This window comes from Acartia tonsa, chromosome 8 (genome assembly GCF_053477335.1).
Source record: "Acartia tonsa isolate MP-2025a chromosome 8, ASM5347733v1, whole genome shotgun sequence".
In the NCBI taxonomy this organism is placed as follows: Eukaryota; Metazoa; Arthropoda; class Copepoda; order Calanoida; family Acartiidae; genus Acartia; species Acartia tonsa.
Genome location: NC_137267.1, coordinates 10,281,950 through 10,300,138, shown reverse-complemented (window position 1 = coordinate 10,300,138; position 18,189 = coordinate 10,281,950). Strand labels below are relative to the sequence as shown.

The 18,189-nt window shown below is 30.6% G+C and overlaps 1 protein-coding gene across 4 annotated transcripts in view; it reads right to left on the bottom strand.

Moving 5' to 3' along the window:
- Nucleotides 1–18,189, bottom strand: part of LOC145325971 (uncharacterized) — a 130,882-nt gene that overhangs the window by 32,814 nt on the left and 79,879 nt on the right. The window lies entirely within an intron of this gene.

Genomic DNA, 18,189 nt, shown 5'->3' with positions numbered 1-18,189 from the left:
CATAGTGATACCTGTAGTAGTTGGTAGGATTTAGAAAGCGTAGCAACTCAATAATTGTTACTAGAATGTCCGTACTTCCATTTTAGACATGTTTATTTTTATATTTTTAACAACAATTTTTATATGATGTATTAATCCTATTGATCTTATTGTTAGAATACTGATTCCTATGGCAACAAAGTGTTATGTTATAAGCAAATTATTTCTATAATCAGTTCTAAAAATGTAAGTATTATCCTGTATTTAAGCATTTTTTCAAGAAATTTACTTATAATGTTTTGTCGACTTTTGTACATTTATATTCTGATAATTCAGTTCTTACACTCTACAAGTGTTAATGTTTGTTTGTTCTACCACTTCAGAGCTTCCCTTTTATGGATATTGTCATCCTTATGGTTCATCTGATTTTTGGAATACAGATTCCTAGAACAAGAAAGTTATAATGCTATTGGCGAATCATCTCTATAATCAAGTCCCAAAAATGTAAGAATGTCCTTAAACATTATCCTGTATATAGACAGTTATTCAACTAATTTACTTTCAATTTTGTTTTGACTATTAAACATTTATATTCCGATTATTCAGTTCTGAAACTCTACAAGTGTAAATGTACTTTTATCCTACTGTTAGAGCTTTACTTTTATGGATGTGGTTATCCTTGTATTATGAAAATTATGCAAACAACACAACTACTTATCTATAGCCTTCAAAGGGGGAGGGAGGGTGTGACACTTAAAGATACCAAAAGTAAAAGGAACTCAACTAAAAAATAGTTACAACACTAAAATTTGGCATGGCGGTTAATATTAAGAGGTATAGTGTGTAACTATGAAGAATTAAGTTAAGGTTAGATTTGCCCCGCAGGGTTAAATTAGGTTCTTGCAGGGTAAGAGTCGAACGCAGGTTAGGATATGGCCCTGTAGGGGCAATAAACCAGCAAAATACGAGATTATCCCTAAATCATTTCCAAGCTGGATGAATTTAAAAGTTAATTAATTTCTAGAAAGTACAAATTAATTTCTCTATGGAAAGGCAACATAAAGTAGAATTACAAAGAGCATAGCAAATATTGCAGTTTGCACTCGTTGCATCTTTATATATGATTTTTTTTTGTCTAATCGACTCAGCCTATTATAGTAAGAAAGCCCCCTTTTCTCCCATCTCTTTTGAAGAGATTTTCTTCCCCTCTTCCCTTTCTCTTTCCCAAAAGGTTGATGACGTCATAGGGTGTCGCACTTTTCAAAATGATACAAAAAAGGGACAAAATGGGATGTCTCCTATTCTATTTTCAGATAAAAGTCTTGGGATGGTTTTATGCTATTTTTATAGCCCCTCTCTGCCCCTTTGAATACAGAGCCCAGCAATTTTGAAAGGGATTTCAAAGAATTTATTGAAGCTTTTTATAGTACCTATAAAAATGACGTCTTACAATACAAATGACCATTGTTAGGCCAATACACAGACTAAATTACCAATCACAGTCCAGTATACATTGTAATGGACCAATGGTAGGCCAGTATGGCGTCATTTTTTGTAGGCACTAAAAACAGCTTCAAATTATTTCTAAAACTGTAAAATCAAAAATGTTTTTTTGTGTGTAAATGATAAATCACTCTCTTAGTTAAGCACTATCTAGATACATAAACTAAAAATTTCATTTATCATGAAGTTTTATCATTTTTTTCTATGGCGTTTTTATATCATGATAAAGAAAACACATTCTGCCTGATTTCAACATAGACCTGGGATAATCACGGTTAAAGGGATAGGGTAACGAAGGATAAATCAATCTTTCCCGCATTTTTTTGTTAATAACCTTACGCTGTTAAATAGACTGTGTTGGGGGGTTAAAAGTTTTGATTTAACCCCCATTGTCCTCTCACTCCCTGGGAGTAACAGAAAAAAGGAGTGGGATAAAAAAAGGGTAAGAAATAATTGAAGGAGTAAAAAATACATACGTTTATTCAATAACGCAAGAAAAACTGTGTCAAAACTAGGGATGTTAAAAAAGGACTTTAAAAACAAATTTAGGTACATCATCAATGATGATACACAAAGCTATCCTTTCTGTAGATTACTTGTTTTTGGTTAGACACTCAACTTAATAAACCAACCAATCAAAATTCAACTATTTAAGTATCCAAAGTTTTTTTTTAGCCAACGAATGAGACAACGTTATTATATAACTTTGGGGACTAGTGTAACAAGCAGTTCAATGTCCCCTTTAAAGGTATAGCTCTTTCACAACTTTTTCTTTCACTTATATTATTACCTAAAATTGGATTGCAAAAGTAAAAAATCAAATAATTGTCCATTGTCTTATATTTATGTACTAAACCTTATGTTTTCGTTGCTTTGTGAGGTGTGTGTCGAAGGAGGGGATTGGATGAATTTTATGTACTACGTAGGTGGTGGTTAGATAGATACCTTGAATACCTTATACGACAAGTAGACAAATGTCCCCCCCCCCTTCACATTTTGTACATTAGTTCTATTAACAAATTGGAACTTAAATTTCTTAAATATAATTTTATTGATTTTTAAAATTGGGTTGAGTGGGGGGTTCTAATGATCCAATAATGTAATAAGGGATAATTCCGATAGCTAGTATTACTAGATAGGAATTTACATATTTTTTTTCTGGGAACAGAAATATGTTTTATAAATAATAAAAAGTAGATCATAACGGTTCGAAACCTATTATTATCCGTTGGATTAGAACCGGTTCTCAGTCATACTAAAAAATCCTGTATAGCATCGTGTTACAGATAACTTTCTACGAATATCAAAATAAAAATCATAAAAATATTACCAGTTTTGTTATACCAGCCTTTGGCTCCTCAGAGCTAACAAAACTGATAAATAACAAATAATGATTGTGAGGGGCTAGAATTTTACAAGGTTGCTTATCAAATTCTATATATGAATCAAAGTGCTTGAAATCCGACAATAAACCAAATTACTATTATAATATACCCAAGAATTGAAAGATTTTGAATCAAATTTAAGATTTTAAGAATTATTTTAAGCAAATGTATCTTAAATCTATACTTAAAATATTTAAGTGGGGAGGGGGGCTAAAAGATAATATTTTAACAAATGGGAGACAAATATACTAAAATTATAATTAATTATGATAAGATCCATAGGGTAAAAGTTATTGTCAAAGAGGGAGGGGATTTTGGATAATAAATGAAACCAAAGTTTTGAAGACACATTTTACATTCGTTGGCTTAAAAAGTCTTTTATTAAATCTTCGATGGTTGGTTCAAACTAGAAGTGTTCAAACTGTTCAACCAATATGAATAATGTAAATAAATCTATTTATAATAATTGAGGATTTACATAATTTATCTTCCATTGTATTTTCTCCCTTAAAATTTTTTATTTAAACTTGTCCCGAGTAGAATTATTTTAAAATCTTTCTATGCTTTCTATAATTAAGAACTACAAAACCTTTGAATCTTTGATGGCCTAACTCTTGCCTAAAAGTCCTAAATTTCTATTGTAATAACGGAATCGTCATGCTTTACATTACTTTTGTTTTTAGAATATTGTTCTCTTTCCTGATGATATTAAAATTCAAAACTCATCTCTTGAAATCCTTTTAGGAATAAATAACAAGCTAAACTTTTTACAATTACTACAAATGGTTACAGAGAGAGAGAGAGAGAGATGGAGAGAGAAAGAGAGAGAGGGGGAGAGAGAGGGAGAGAGAGAGAGAGAGCGAGAGAGAGAGAGAGAGAGAAAGAGAGAGGGATAGGAAAAGAAAAAAGAAAAAAAGATAGATAAAGATATTTTAAAATTTAAAAATAGATATACGATGTCATGCAGTTAGAATTTTAAAAGACAGAATAAAAGAGAGAAAAAAGAGCTATGAAGTACAATTCAATAAAAGAGAGCTAATATAGATAATTGGAAAAAATAGAAAAAAGAAAGAAAAAAGATTAGATTATTTAAATTAGGGACCTACGATGTAATGTAGATGGCATTTGAGAAAGATAGACTAAAAAGAGAGATAGAGATGGAGATAAAGAATAAAAATGAAAAACAAGAAAAAGAATAGAGTGAGGGGGGACAATTTGCTGTTTATTACAATAGTCCTCAAAGTTTTATAATATGGTTTTCTTATTCTTTGGCTTGACAACTTTGGAGACTTGAGTGATTTTTGATTTGATGAGTCATTAAGTTGAGTGTTCAAGTGTTTTAACCACTAATTTTAACGTATAGAAGGGGTAATTTTGTGTATAACCATTGGGGATGAACATCAATTAATAGTCCATTGTCTTATCCCTGAAAACATCACAAAATAAAATATCAAATTAAGCTTTTTTAAATTCATAAAATAACTATATTCTTTTATATAAGCTGAATAATGCAGTAACGTTGATGCATAGCAAAGAAACTTGCAGAAATCCTGTTTAACCTAGAAGTTTTGCAATGACATACTTATGTCGACTTTTTCTCATACGAATCGACGATCTTCAATCAAGTCCTAATCTACCTAATGGATAAAATAACGTTTTGTTGATATTATAACAGCATTTAAGATCAGGTTATATTCTAGCAGGGGGGGGGGGACATTGGACTGAAAATTATACTTATCACTTAAGTTTTATGAATATAGTATCTTTTATTATTTAGCTAAAAATCTTTGAAGTCATTACAATGACGTTTTTTTTTATTTTGAGGGGGTAATCTAATAACCTTAATTTTTTAGAGAGGGGGGGGGGGATAAAATTTGGTTTTTCAAAGTTGGGGGGGGGGGGTCCGGGGGGGGGTGTTCTATGTGACTCTTTACACCACCCTTAGGCGTCAATGATATATTTATAAAACATTGATTTGTTGGTGTTCAAAACTTTTTCAACCAATAATTTAACCTAAATAAGGGGTAATTTTGTCTGTCATGATTAGGTAAATTCATCATGTTATCATCCATTGTCTTTTCCCTTAAGATCCCTGGAGCCTAGAGACATACTACTACAGGATGTGCTGAAAATGGATTGCCTATTTCTTCAATAATTTCCAAATGTGTACAGCAGATAACCCAATTATTGCAAACGCTAATTTCAGCTACTCCGGTCAAAGTGAAAAGCGATATAATGTATAAACGATTTATAAATTATACATTCAAAATTCTAATTTTTTAAATTTTGATTTTTTTTGGAAGTTTGAAGCTATTTTAGCTAGTAGTAAATTTTGAGATAAGACGCGGATGCTTGGTACACTTTCGGAAACTAAAATTCAGTACATCTACTACAGATACTCGGAGTAAAATATTCTTTACTGCTCTGTCAAATTGTTTATCGCAAGACCCACAATTTTTAATATCTTCAATTATGCTAAAGTAGCTGTATGTATGTGCGTCATGTATGTCTGTACAATAAGATCTTAGAAACAATATAACTAAATTGTTTTATATTGTGTTAGGAATCTTGGTCTAGTCAGGTTTTTGGCTATTTTTTTGGCTATCTGTGCAGAAGAAAGATTATACTTTTAATTACTTGTGTGTAAAATGCTTGACTCTTTAGGGATAAGACAATGGATGATGAATTACTATACTTTCCCTAATGATAATCTAAATTATTTCTTCTTTAGATTCAGATTATAAGCTTAAAGGTTGGAACCTGTAACCAACCAATCAAAATTTAATAAAATTTTTACTTACTAAATTTTTTGATACCAACAAATATTTTTAAGATTAAAAATGTTGGTTACTTGGCCTAACAGGATTCTATATCTGTTCTTACTGCAAAGAATCGCCCATACATTCACTTTTATTACAATAGCATAAGCGTTGCAACTCTTTATTCTATAATGTAAGAACATATAATTGGCCTAAAAAATATACTAAAACCTGCCTTGGAAAAAAAGTTGAGCAATTTAAGAAACTTTCAAAAACATACTCGCATCCATTAAGACAGACATACATCCTGTTACTTTATAATATACAATAGCTTAAGAGTGGCAATCCTTCAATTAAGTTTTCTTTCCTGCTTCTATGACATAATTATATATCTTTTTAAATTGCCGCTAAAATAAACCAATGAGGTGTCTCCTTGTCGTAATACTAGATTATTATTGGATGTATTTTACACAGATAGATGGCACGTTATTAGTCATTTTTAGCGGCAAATAAAAAATTCGGTAATTCTGTTTTCAAATATGAACATTTACCCAGGAATCTAAAGGGATAAGTCAATAGCCAATAAATATACATTCCCAGTGATAATACACAAAATTACCCTTCTGTTGATTATAATTAATGATTGAAACATTTGGACATCCAACTTTGTGAACCAACCAATCTAAATTCAACAAAAGTCTCCAAAGTTGTTAAGCCAACGAATAAAAAAACCTTATTATACAACTTTGGGGACTTATGTAATAAACAGCCCAATTTCCCCTCCCTCCCTAAACTACTTATGAATGTTTTCATCCTTGTTATAACATACTCCGTTTATACATCTAATTTTCGCTAGATTCTAAGCAGTTATCCCATCTTTTACTACTGCTTCACTTATATGTATTAAAAGGAGCCATTTAAGGTTAGGTTTTACTCTACAATCCAGACCATAAGGGATCTTTGTCAATGGGCGATAACTTGTATACATTCCCAATGATGATAAATAAAATTAACCCTCTCCTGTAGATTAAATTACTGTAAAGTTGGACATCTCTAGTTAGGCACCAAACAATTAAAATTACAGAACCCAAAATTTTGAACCAAACTGTTTATTGGTTCCAAAGATCATAAAATACAATAACACACAATAAATGCTCCTTAAAATCTTTAGAAAAATGGTTTCTTATTATAAAATAAATGCATTTAATACTAGCAGAAATACTGGTTAAGGACATTGATTCTTAAAACAATATATATAATTAAACATGAATCAATATATTGGATGTTGCACCAGATTTTTATGTACTCTAATAAAGTGATACTCGAAGCTGGCTAAAATAACTATACTCCCTGTCTAACCCTTTTACCATTTTTTTTCTGAAAATGTATGCCTTGCTGTAAGAAGCTGTAACTTGACTACAATGTAATATTACATCTCTAATACAAGGAAACAGCATATAATAAAAAGAGAATGGTAGAATGTAATACATAACCAGTGATTAAACAACCATACCCCTTATCAATGTCAATTAATTGTGATTTATTTCATTATATTAGTCATTGTTGTCACTAGAACAACATACAGAAGCGTGCATGAGGGAGGTGTGTGCGAGCATATCCACCCCCCCTCCCCCCTGGTGATATTAAAGGGGGTGAATTCTTTTAGGTGCCCACTCCCTGAAACCCTTCTTGTTGTCTGTATTAGACCCCTCTACATAGTTCTCTATTTTGTTTTGTTTTGTGTAAAAATCCTGATTACAGATATGGTAGATATTGCCTATTGGATTGTTGTATCAATGTCGACTAAAATATTAGGTAAATTAGGTCTTTTAACAGTGCATTGTGTTAATATTTACATATAGACCAAATAAAACGAATGTAATGAAGGAGGAGGGGGGGGGGGGGGTTAGTGGTGGGTTGCTACCAATTAAAGGGAATGTGCAAAAATATATGAATATGATCAAAAATGGGCTATTTTCCATAGTATTAGCTTCTTATTTCTTATAATATCATGTAAAAAAAGTTTTTGCGAATTAACAAGGACAAATTCGCACATAAAAATACAAGAACATAATAAAAGTCCATTAAATTAAACGAAAACAAACAAAAAGTTCAAATTAAATAATACAAATTAGTAAGATATTTAGGGCAAAACAGAGAACCTACAGTTTCAAATATTACTAGTCCCCAAACTTTTTTTAATAACGTGAATTTATTTGTTGGCTTAACAACTTTGGGGACTTTTATTGAATTTGATTGTTTAGTTCATTAAAGTGAGTGTACAAACGTTTCATTCATTTGTTGTAATATACAGAATAGGTAATTTTGTGCATTATCATATGGGGATGTACATTAATTTATCGGCCATTGCCTTATCCCTTTAAATCCCTGCAAAAATGTACTTAAAATAAAATAAGGAAACAATTCAGATACTTAGATTTACCACATAGAACATATTATTTAACTTATTCTTAGTTTTTAATTGCATAATATGTAATAAAAAATGTATCATTAATGTCCTAGCGTTTCAACTAATAGCTTCAATCTACAGAAGGGTTATTTTGTTAATCATTATTCATTAATGATTGTCTTGAGAATGATAGAATCATCCTATCAATTTGAAAAATGTTATTATAAGCATTCTATGTAATCTAAAAAGTACTCTAGACTCCCCATGTATATCAATTTCAAGTCATTATCCTATGTATAACCCTACCATATAATGCCTACTTTAACACCAATCGCCATTCAAAACTTCTCGCCTTTGGTTGGGTTTTTAAAACATTGCCTGTTTATTTTGTCATATTATAGAATGTATAGTTTTTTTTAGCAAAGCTACTCTATAATTCCAAATGCATGTTTATCCGCCGATCTGTCTATAATGCTAAAAAAAGGCATCAGAAATATTTAGGCGAAATTTGTTCTCTCTTATGTTATTTAAGATAGTAGTCATACTTTTTGGTTTAGATTTTCCTGGCGATTGAACATATATTCTAGAAATCCCTTTTTCGTCGATCATTTTTTATAGGAAATATTTGTTTTCTCAGCTTTTATCAAAGATAGAAATTGAAAATTTTATGTGAGCGTTGTAAGATTAATAACAATACAGAAACCTTTGTTATAATGCTATAACTATAAGATAAACATATATTTTAAAACCCCGGTCTATGTAAGAAAAACTGCAAGTTGGTGTGGTGTGCTTAATGGGCACTTCATGCAACTAAAGGCCTTTTTAAATAAGGCATACAGGAATAGGTACATGTAACATTAAATAAAACTTAACTTAATATAATTTATATGACAATGGATATAAACTATGTAACACCCAAATTATGATAAACAAAATTATATCGTATTTATTTATTGTTGATAATCTTCAGAGCCAATATAATGAATCTGATAAAGTATACTTTTGATTAAAATAACTGATATTTACATAGATATTTAGTCCACTAAATTGCAATATTGTTCTTACTTTTATTTTCTATCAATACATTCATTGCGTGATTTATACGATCTACACACATGAGAAATGGAAAAAAAGAAATGAGAAAACAAACAGTAATGTATAGGGATAAAACAATGGCCGATAAATTGATGTACACCCCCAATGTTTATACACAAAATTGTTTCTTCAGTAGATTTCAAATAGCAGTCGAAATTTTTTGACACTCAACTTGATGAACCAACTATTTCAATAAAGTTCCAAAAGTTGTTAGTTGTTATACAACTTTGGAGACTGTAAATAGCCCAATGTCCCCTCCCTCCCCGGAAAACACAACAACTTTCCTTTCCTCTCTGAAAAAAATCTACAACAATATATTTTTTAACTAATTATCTTATCCTTTTCTCCCATTTTTGTCTGGCTGCTAATAAATTGTTTTAAAATAAGTATTTGTTTAACAGCAGATCAGTAGATGTTTTTTAATTAGACTATTTGAAAAACATTGATTATATACAGTAGTAAGCTTTTTTTGTCTGTAGCGAAAGATCTCGCTAACCGCTAAACCGATATGGTTTACTGTGAAGCCACCTATAGGTCCTAAGATGGTTTAAGGCTATTCCATTTATATAAAGAAATATTGGTATGACTTTAGGCTATTATCTACCCTTCTATATTCCTTAGATTAAAATTTTTAATGTATTTTTTTTTCTCATTTTTTGTTCTAGTAGTAATATAAGTTTAACATGGCTGTATATAAAAGTAAACCTTTCTTGGTAGATACTTATTTTTTTAGGAATACTCTTTTTTCAATTCCTCAACTTTTAATTCATAATAACCTAGTTTTTATTATGGTTAAGTTGACAATATGTCAAACAAAAAGTATGAATACTAGATTCATTTAGGGCCGGTAATATGTAACATTATCAATGTTTATATAATATTTTTGCCGTTGAATTAAGTAGATAATTTGACAATTTAAAAACTAAGAAAGCATTAAAATGTTAAGCTTAACTTCTTTTGTAACTGGACAAAGTATCTAAAAAATCAGCCATGTGACTTAAAAAAAATAAGGGAGATGAGAAGTGGGCAAGAAAATCCCTAAAAAAAGAGATGGATAATCCCTCATTTTTATGACGTCACATGGATGATTTTTGGGAGACTTTGTCCAGTTAACTTCCTTTCTTTATCTGTTAAGTTTATTTTGTCTCTTTGTATACAATATTTAACCGTTTTGTTTACTAGAGTTTACTCAAAGTAACATTGGAATCAATACTTTTATAACTCTATCTTATAATACTAGCTGCTGCGCTCCTAGCATCTAGGAGCTGTGTATTTGAAGGAGAAAGGAAAGTAACCTAAGACAAAAATTAGATGTAAAATTAAATAGCCTAAACACATCCAGGGATAAGAAGCTTCTGTAAAATGGAGGACTCAATAGGTAATTTTTTTTTTTTTTGGGGGGGGGGTTAGACATCTGTTATCAAGATTGTAAGCTTCAAACAGACGGACAGACATCGTTCTGCTTTTGTATTACAGATGTAGTTTTTGATAGTTTGTATGTTTTTGTAAAACACTTTTTTAACTTGTTTTTTTAATGCCTAGACTATGGACCCCTCTTTTTAAAAGGCAATTATATATTTCCCCCTTTCTAAAATTATAGTAGTGGGATGGAAGTGAAAAGGGTTGGCAGTTGTTTAGGGGCAAGGCCAGTATTTTAGTGTTTCCATAAAATGGTATGAAAATAAGTTGTTCTACTGCTGCTATGTCAAGCTGGTGTCATTGTTAGTGAAAGTAGGGGGAGTGTCTTGTCCCGCAAACAGGCTATCTAATATGCAGAGTAAGGACTTCAATACAAAGGTCGTGCAATATAAGTGTTAATTGTCTGATGTAAGTTATTGAACCTAATGTATTATTCTGGGCGTATCTCAAAACATTACAAGCGATTGATGCCCTTGGGTTCTCTAAAATTTGTCTTGAAATCCAACTAAAACCCTGCACCAACGAGTTATTACTAGGTAAATTACAACACATTACTAGGAACACAGTAATAGTGTCTGACTGATTATGACGTAACAAAAAAAAATTAGCCAATTTATAGTGGCCTCTCATTGGCTATTTTTTTTGTTACGTCATAATCAGTCAGACACTATTACTGTGTTCCATTACTAGTAAAGTTGTATATTAATTTTGCTAATTTAAGAAACAAATATTTAGCTAGAAGGCATGAACATATTCGCATTACTGCCTTCAATTGCAAATTTGAGAACATAAACAATAAAAAATATCAAAGAGAGAAAATTTCTTGCTGCGGTTAAGAACTTGTATGCTAACTTAATGTGCTTCTTACCATACATAAAACATAGATCAATCTAGTATTAGATCAGATATATTAATACCATATAGATTAATCTAGTATTAGATCAAAAAGTTAGAATGATATATCTTGATTATTCCTAAAAACTTGTATGCTGACTTAATGTGCTTCTTACCATACATAAAACATAGATCAATCTAGTACTAGATCGGATATATTAATACCTTATAGATTAATCTAATATATATTAGATCAGATATATTAATACCATATAGATTAATCTAGTATTAGATCAGAAAGTAAATGTCTTAATTATTCTGACTTAATATGCCTCTTACTATACATAAAAACATAGATCAATCTACTATTAGATCGTATAGATTAAAAACTTATATTCTAGGTTAATATGCTTCTTACTATACATAAAAACATAGATCAATCTACTATTAGATCAGTTATATTAATAATTTATAGATTAATCTAAATTTAGATCAGAAAGTATAATTAACATGTATTAATATATATTTATGGATTGAATATATTATTGTTTAATAGAGTAATATAACATACCTTTAAGTTTTAGAAGTAGCAAATTTAAGGATGCCTAAATCTATTTCACAAAAAAATCTGCAAAAAATTGCTCTACCTATTACAATGATTAAATTTGTAACTTTAGCAAATTGAGCAAAAATAGTAAGCTTAATAGGCAAATCCATCGATAAAGCAAGACATATTGACCGATAGGTAAAATGTTATGGTAGCCACAAACGTAAAAATCTAAAATGCATACTTATGATACACTTTTGCAAAAACAGTAGCAATTATTTTCTAAGTGTAATTATTTTTAATATTATAATTCTAGGCCTAAAATAGCTTTATCTTCCATCTAAATTACTTCAAAATTAAACTAAAGATGCGCCTCTAGCTTCTAATTAATTAAATTTCTTTTATGAGTTGGGGTTTGCCCCTATTTAAGGTCTTTTTGCTTTAAAAATTATTTCTTTTTGGGGTAGGAGCTTTCTCCCCATAATTTTTTTTAAAAACTACCATTAAAAAGGAGAAACCTATCGGTAAAGCAGTTTGTGGGATTATAATGAACAAATTTCTTTTATTTAATCAAAAAGAACAAATGATAAACTGTTTCCCCAATTGTACGTCTAAAAAATGAGACACTGAAAAAGGAATGGCTTAAATATAAAATGTTGATGCTAAAAAATTATCCATAAATTTTAAAGATAGCTGGGTAGAAGAAGATTGACAAAATTCCTAGACTAGCAAGTAAGGCCCCAATAACCACCCCCTGATTAAAAAAGAATATCTATTTCCAATTTACATCATTGCACACTTAGTCATAAGTTATTATCAAAATACTCTAAGAGAAACTTATTATAATGAAATTAAAGGTATAAAATGATTATAGATAAAATAATTGTTCTTAATGCGATGTAAATACCAGACAATTCATAGTTCTTTAAAAAGCTACGATATCTCTTGCAAAAAAAATCGGCATATCCAACTAAAATTTGCATGAGAGTTAGGTTTAAGGCTTTTATTATAGGTAAATGTTATTGCAAGGTCCAAAAACATGTATAAAATATAGGAGGACAGGATAAATTGTGGGGGTCCAATGTATTCTACAGAGATTTTGCAAGAAGATTGGTTTTTAACCAAATCAGGAGTCAACTCGAAATGGAATTTGAAATTAAAAAATTCAAGTTAGAACATAGTTCAATTTCATTCTAACGAATAGTAAAACCTGGCAAACTTATAAATTGGACACAAAAAAAAAATCAAATAAAATGAGACTAAACAGATTTATCTAAAAACAGTTTTTAGCACAAAAACGCGAGCTTTTTTTTAATGATATAAGACATAAATTCCTTTACTACAAAAAATATTTCACAAAATTTTGTAACATTTGGGCTGGTTGTACTTTTCAGTTTCGAAAAAGTCAGCATAAAATTTGTTTCAAAATGTTAATATATGTGTTAATTTTTGAATGTTAAGAAATACCATCAAACGAATTTTCATCAAACTTGTGTAATCAAACATATAAAAAAGGCCAATCCATATTAACAATATATTTTAATTATCCCATTAGGGCTCATTAATTTTTGTCATAAATTCACACTTGTCATAATTACATTTGTCATAAAAACATTTGTCATAAAGGTACGTTTGTCATAAAGGTACAGTTGTCATAAAAGTATGTTTGTCATAAAGGTAGATTTATACATCATAAAATACATAAAAAACTTCTTTTAAAATTCTTTCTCGTATTCATTCGAAACCGGTGGATAGGAACCGGTTCTCATCCATACGAAAAAACTATGTCAAGCATCGTATTATATCCAGCTTTCTACGAATATAAAAATGTACAATCATAGGATTAAAACCACTTTTTTTTAGCCTGTGCCGTTTATAATACGATGCTCATTTCTCATACGAAATAACTATTAAAAAGCTAATATAAATGAAGGTATCTTTAATGTATATTGTTAAAGATGCTTAAAGACGTTAAAAGACCTAAAATTATCTTTGTCCCAGCTCTTTTATTTCACTATTGTTTTTATTTTATGCTTAAATTCATAAGAGGTCTTCTTTGATAAATTTTAAAGGAGCTTTTTGAGGCCTTTTTTTGTTTTACTATTAAAAGCTTATTAATAAATGTGAACACAGTAATAGTGTCTGACTGATTATGACGTAACAAAAAAAATTAGCCAATGAGAGGCCACTATAAATTTTACCATTGATCAATAACGGCCTCTCATTGGCTAATTTTTTTTTGTTACGTCATAATCAGTCAGACACTATTACTGTGTTCCTAAATGTTAGCTATAGTCACTTTTATTAAGCGCAACATAGTCAACATAAAACATTGAAGTTGGGTATCAAACATAAGATCAGCTGAAATAAATTTCCTATTCGAGCCCTAGTTTCCTAAAGTGTACAGCAGATAACCCAATTATTGCAGACCCTATTTTCAGCGACTCCGGTCAAATGGAAAATCGATTTAATGTATAAACGATTTATACATTATACATTCAAAAATTTTAATTTTTCAAATTTTGATTTTTTTTTAAGTTTGAAGCTTTTTTAGCTAGTAGCAAATATTGAGATAGGACGCGGACGCTACGCACACTTTCGGAAACTAAATTCAGTTCATCAAACATAAGGATTCCATATCATTTATCTTTAAATAGTTATTTTTCGCATCGTATTATAGCCAGCTTTCAGCGAATATTAAAATGAAAAATTATAAAATGTAAACCAGCTTTGTTACACCCAAGGAGCCAAAGTCCCTTGGCTAACAAACTGATATTTATTTTATGATTTTTGTTTTAAAGTTTGTGGAAAATTGTCTGTAATATGATGCTAAACAAGATTTTTTTGTATGGCTGAGAACCGGTTCTAATCTAGCGGATATTAATCGGTTTGATATAGTAGAGTGCAGAAACCTGAGTACGCTACTGGTTAGATCAAAATAGTAAAGACTCAAAGTGTTTATATTTTTTTTGTTTGTCTGTCGTAGTCAGGGATCTTAAGGGATAAGACAATGGACGAAAATTTGATGAAATATTGGTAGAAAAGTTTGGACACTGCTATTTTAATCAATAATTTACGGGATAGCGAGTTAATAAAACTTTGGGTAAACTAATAATTTTTTGAAGTTAAATGTCCCCTGCTGCCCTGGTCTTGCTAGGTTATTTATTTGTATAGCTGCAAGAATTTATTCAATAAACAACAGAGTATTATAAAAACAAGGACGATTTTGTAAATAAGCAGAGCAGCAGTAACAAACTAACATTTTAAAATCATAATATTAAGTGATAATCTTATTACATATTCAGTGAATGCAATTTTTAAACTATAAAGTTTAAACAATAAACTACAATTAAATTCTTCGGGCATCCGGACGTACAGTCTGTCTTGAATTATAAAGCTGCTACGCTGCTTAAATATTTGTGGACAATTATTAAAGTTTAAAATGTTGTTGGCTTTATGGCGATGTAAAACAAACTTTACTATTCATCGCAGCGAAGCCAGCTAGCATATTTTAGACAAAATACTTAAACAAAGACCGCGGGAGGGGTAGGGGGATGCCAATGGACTTTAAATACTAATGCCTCCATTACACAAGGGGTAATTTTGTTTATCATAAATTGGGAGGAAGGGTAATTGCAATAAATTTTCATTCATTGTCCCAACCTATACGATTTCTGGGTATGTACCTACTGATTTGATTTAAGAAATTTTAAAGTAGGGGCTAAAACTAGGTAGATTCCTGAACTAAACTTGCATCATCATAGTGTTTAAAACCATTTGGATTTTACAATCTCCCGGCCTATGTACCCCTTCACAACCCTTCAGTCATCTGACCTCCCAGATTTTTTATAGAAGGGGGGAGGGGTGATAAAAGGGTATCAAATACAAATTAAAGGCATTGAAAAAAATAGTTTTACTGTCTGTAAAAGCCACGTTAAAGCTTACATAGCACTTTAATATCAATGATTTTAAAGGCTAGTTCTATTTTACGTAACTGGACAAAGTGTCTCAAAAAATCAGCCATGTGACGTCATAAAAATGAGAGATTATCCATCTCTTTTTTAGGGGTTTTTATTTCCACTTCTCCTCTCATCTCCCTCATTTTTATGGCGTCACATGGCTGATTTTTGAGACACTTTGTCCAGTTACCTATTTAACAAAACAATAACCATTGTCACAATTGTTCGATTTCTCATAGAGCAATATTCAATCTTATAAAGCTTTTTAGAATGACAAAGAAATCTTTACAATAAGCTCTAATTGTCTTTACAAAAAAATCATATTTCTGCGTACAGACGGACAAAATAAGTTATAGTTAGATTCCAATTGAACAAGGAAATCTTAGGAAAGAATTTTATAAAAATTTTGAAAAGCAGCCTAGATTAGTCATATAGCGCATCGTATTATAGACAACTTTCTGCCTATATTTAAAAAAAACGATAAGATTAAAACTGTCTTTAATACGATGCTAAACATGATTTTTCAGCATTGCTGAGAACCGGTTCTAATCCAGCAGATATTATTTGGGTTCGAAGCCATATTGGAAAACAACATTACAAAATCCCATTCAGAGATTAATCAAGTCAATTATGTAAAATAATATCTAACCTAACCTTCCTTTTTATTATCTGCTTGATGTTATAACCCTGCGGGGTTAATCAACTACTTCCTAACCTTACCTGAAATAAAAATATATACGTTAGGAGTTGAGTTAATTAATATGGTATAATCTTTACTTAATCTATAACACAATTTTTAATTTTTATAACGTATAATAATTATGTGGGATTAAAATGATGTACATTTCTTACAGCAATAGACCCCACTTTCATTAAAAAAATTAGAGTAAAACAATGGGTCACCTCCGGGTTCTAGGGACAAATGTAATCCTTTATCACAGAACTACAATCTCTCACCAATGTCTCCTTTCCAGATCAGTGACGCATTAATCTCTGTTCGGCGAGTATATCTAACCTTAGAATGGTGGTATTATATTACACCGATCCTAAATCCAAGTTCGCTTAAGAGATAATCTTTTTCTTAATAGCCCTAATCCGAAAATGGTATCAAAATATTACTGATAACTTTGTATTGCTATTTAATCTGAGAATTTTTTATTCCTAGGTATCTGACCTTACCAACACTTTTAAACTGGAAGTATCTGTTGTGGTTACTAGAGTCATGCGAACATGACTACAACATTCCGTTCTGCTGCCTGTATCCCCGTGAGGCGTGAAGTTCCTTGTTAGGTACCTTTGTCAGGTAAGAAAATCACTAGGCTAGCTCCGAACCGATGTTCCAGAGTATTAGCAAAATAAAACTACCTTTAAGACTTGAACTTATTCAGAGTTCCAATTCGAAAATGTTAAATTGTCCGAATAGATAATGATCTCCAACCTTTTTGGACTTCAGAAGCTCGAGGGAAGATCCGGTTTGTTAGTATCGGCCGTCAGATAATGAGCTATCATCAACCGTAGTGGCGGGGCCACCACCGTGCTTTCCCTTTGTTATTCCTATTTAGTCCCGTAGTAACTTGCAATTTAATGGTGTGGTCACACCACGCTATAGGAGTTCTCTTCAGAACAAAAACTTGGAGATAACTATCCGTTCGGATGCCTAAGCTTTTAGGCCCTAAGAAGGCCTTATCCTTAAATTTATCTCAATTGACCAACATCAAATGATATTCTACAATTTATTTAACAAAGTATTTATGAATTTATCTAACAAAACTTTTTATTTTTTAGGTGTGTTTTAAATGAAAATCCTAAGTTTGAGCCGCCAAGACCCTCAAGAAAATTCCAAAGAAAGAGAAGGGAGTCTTCCCTTAAATTTTAGAATTTTTTAAAGAGTATGTGTAATATAGTAATTCCGTATCACGACTGACTGTTTCTCTTTTCCAGGTTTACTTTTATAGGCCCTGAAGCCTTAGGAAAAAGAGAGACAAAAGGGATGACTTTTATTTTTGTGTTAATTTTCATGTTTTAGGGAAATTGGCGACCTGATTATTAAGATTTTGCATTTAAAAGTGTGCGCATATCTCAACTAAATTACAATAATTATTTCATAAATTAGCAAGATCACATTTTATTTTATTTTACATCAAGAATACATTAAGCTATTGGTTTCAAATTAGTTTTTCTAGTAATGTTTTTTCAATGTCCTTTTTAATTTTACAAATTTTCATTCTTTTAATTTAGTTTGTTTATCTCGAAACCTCTAATTTAATGATTCTTGTGTTGTTTTACTAATGTTAATTTA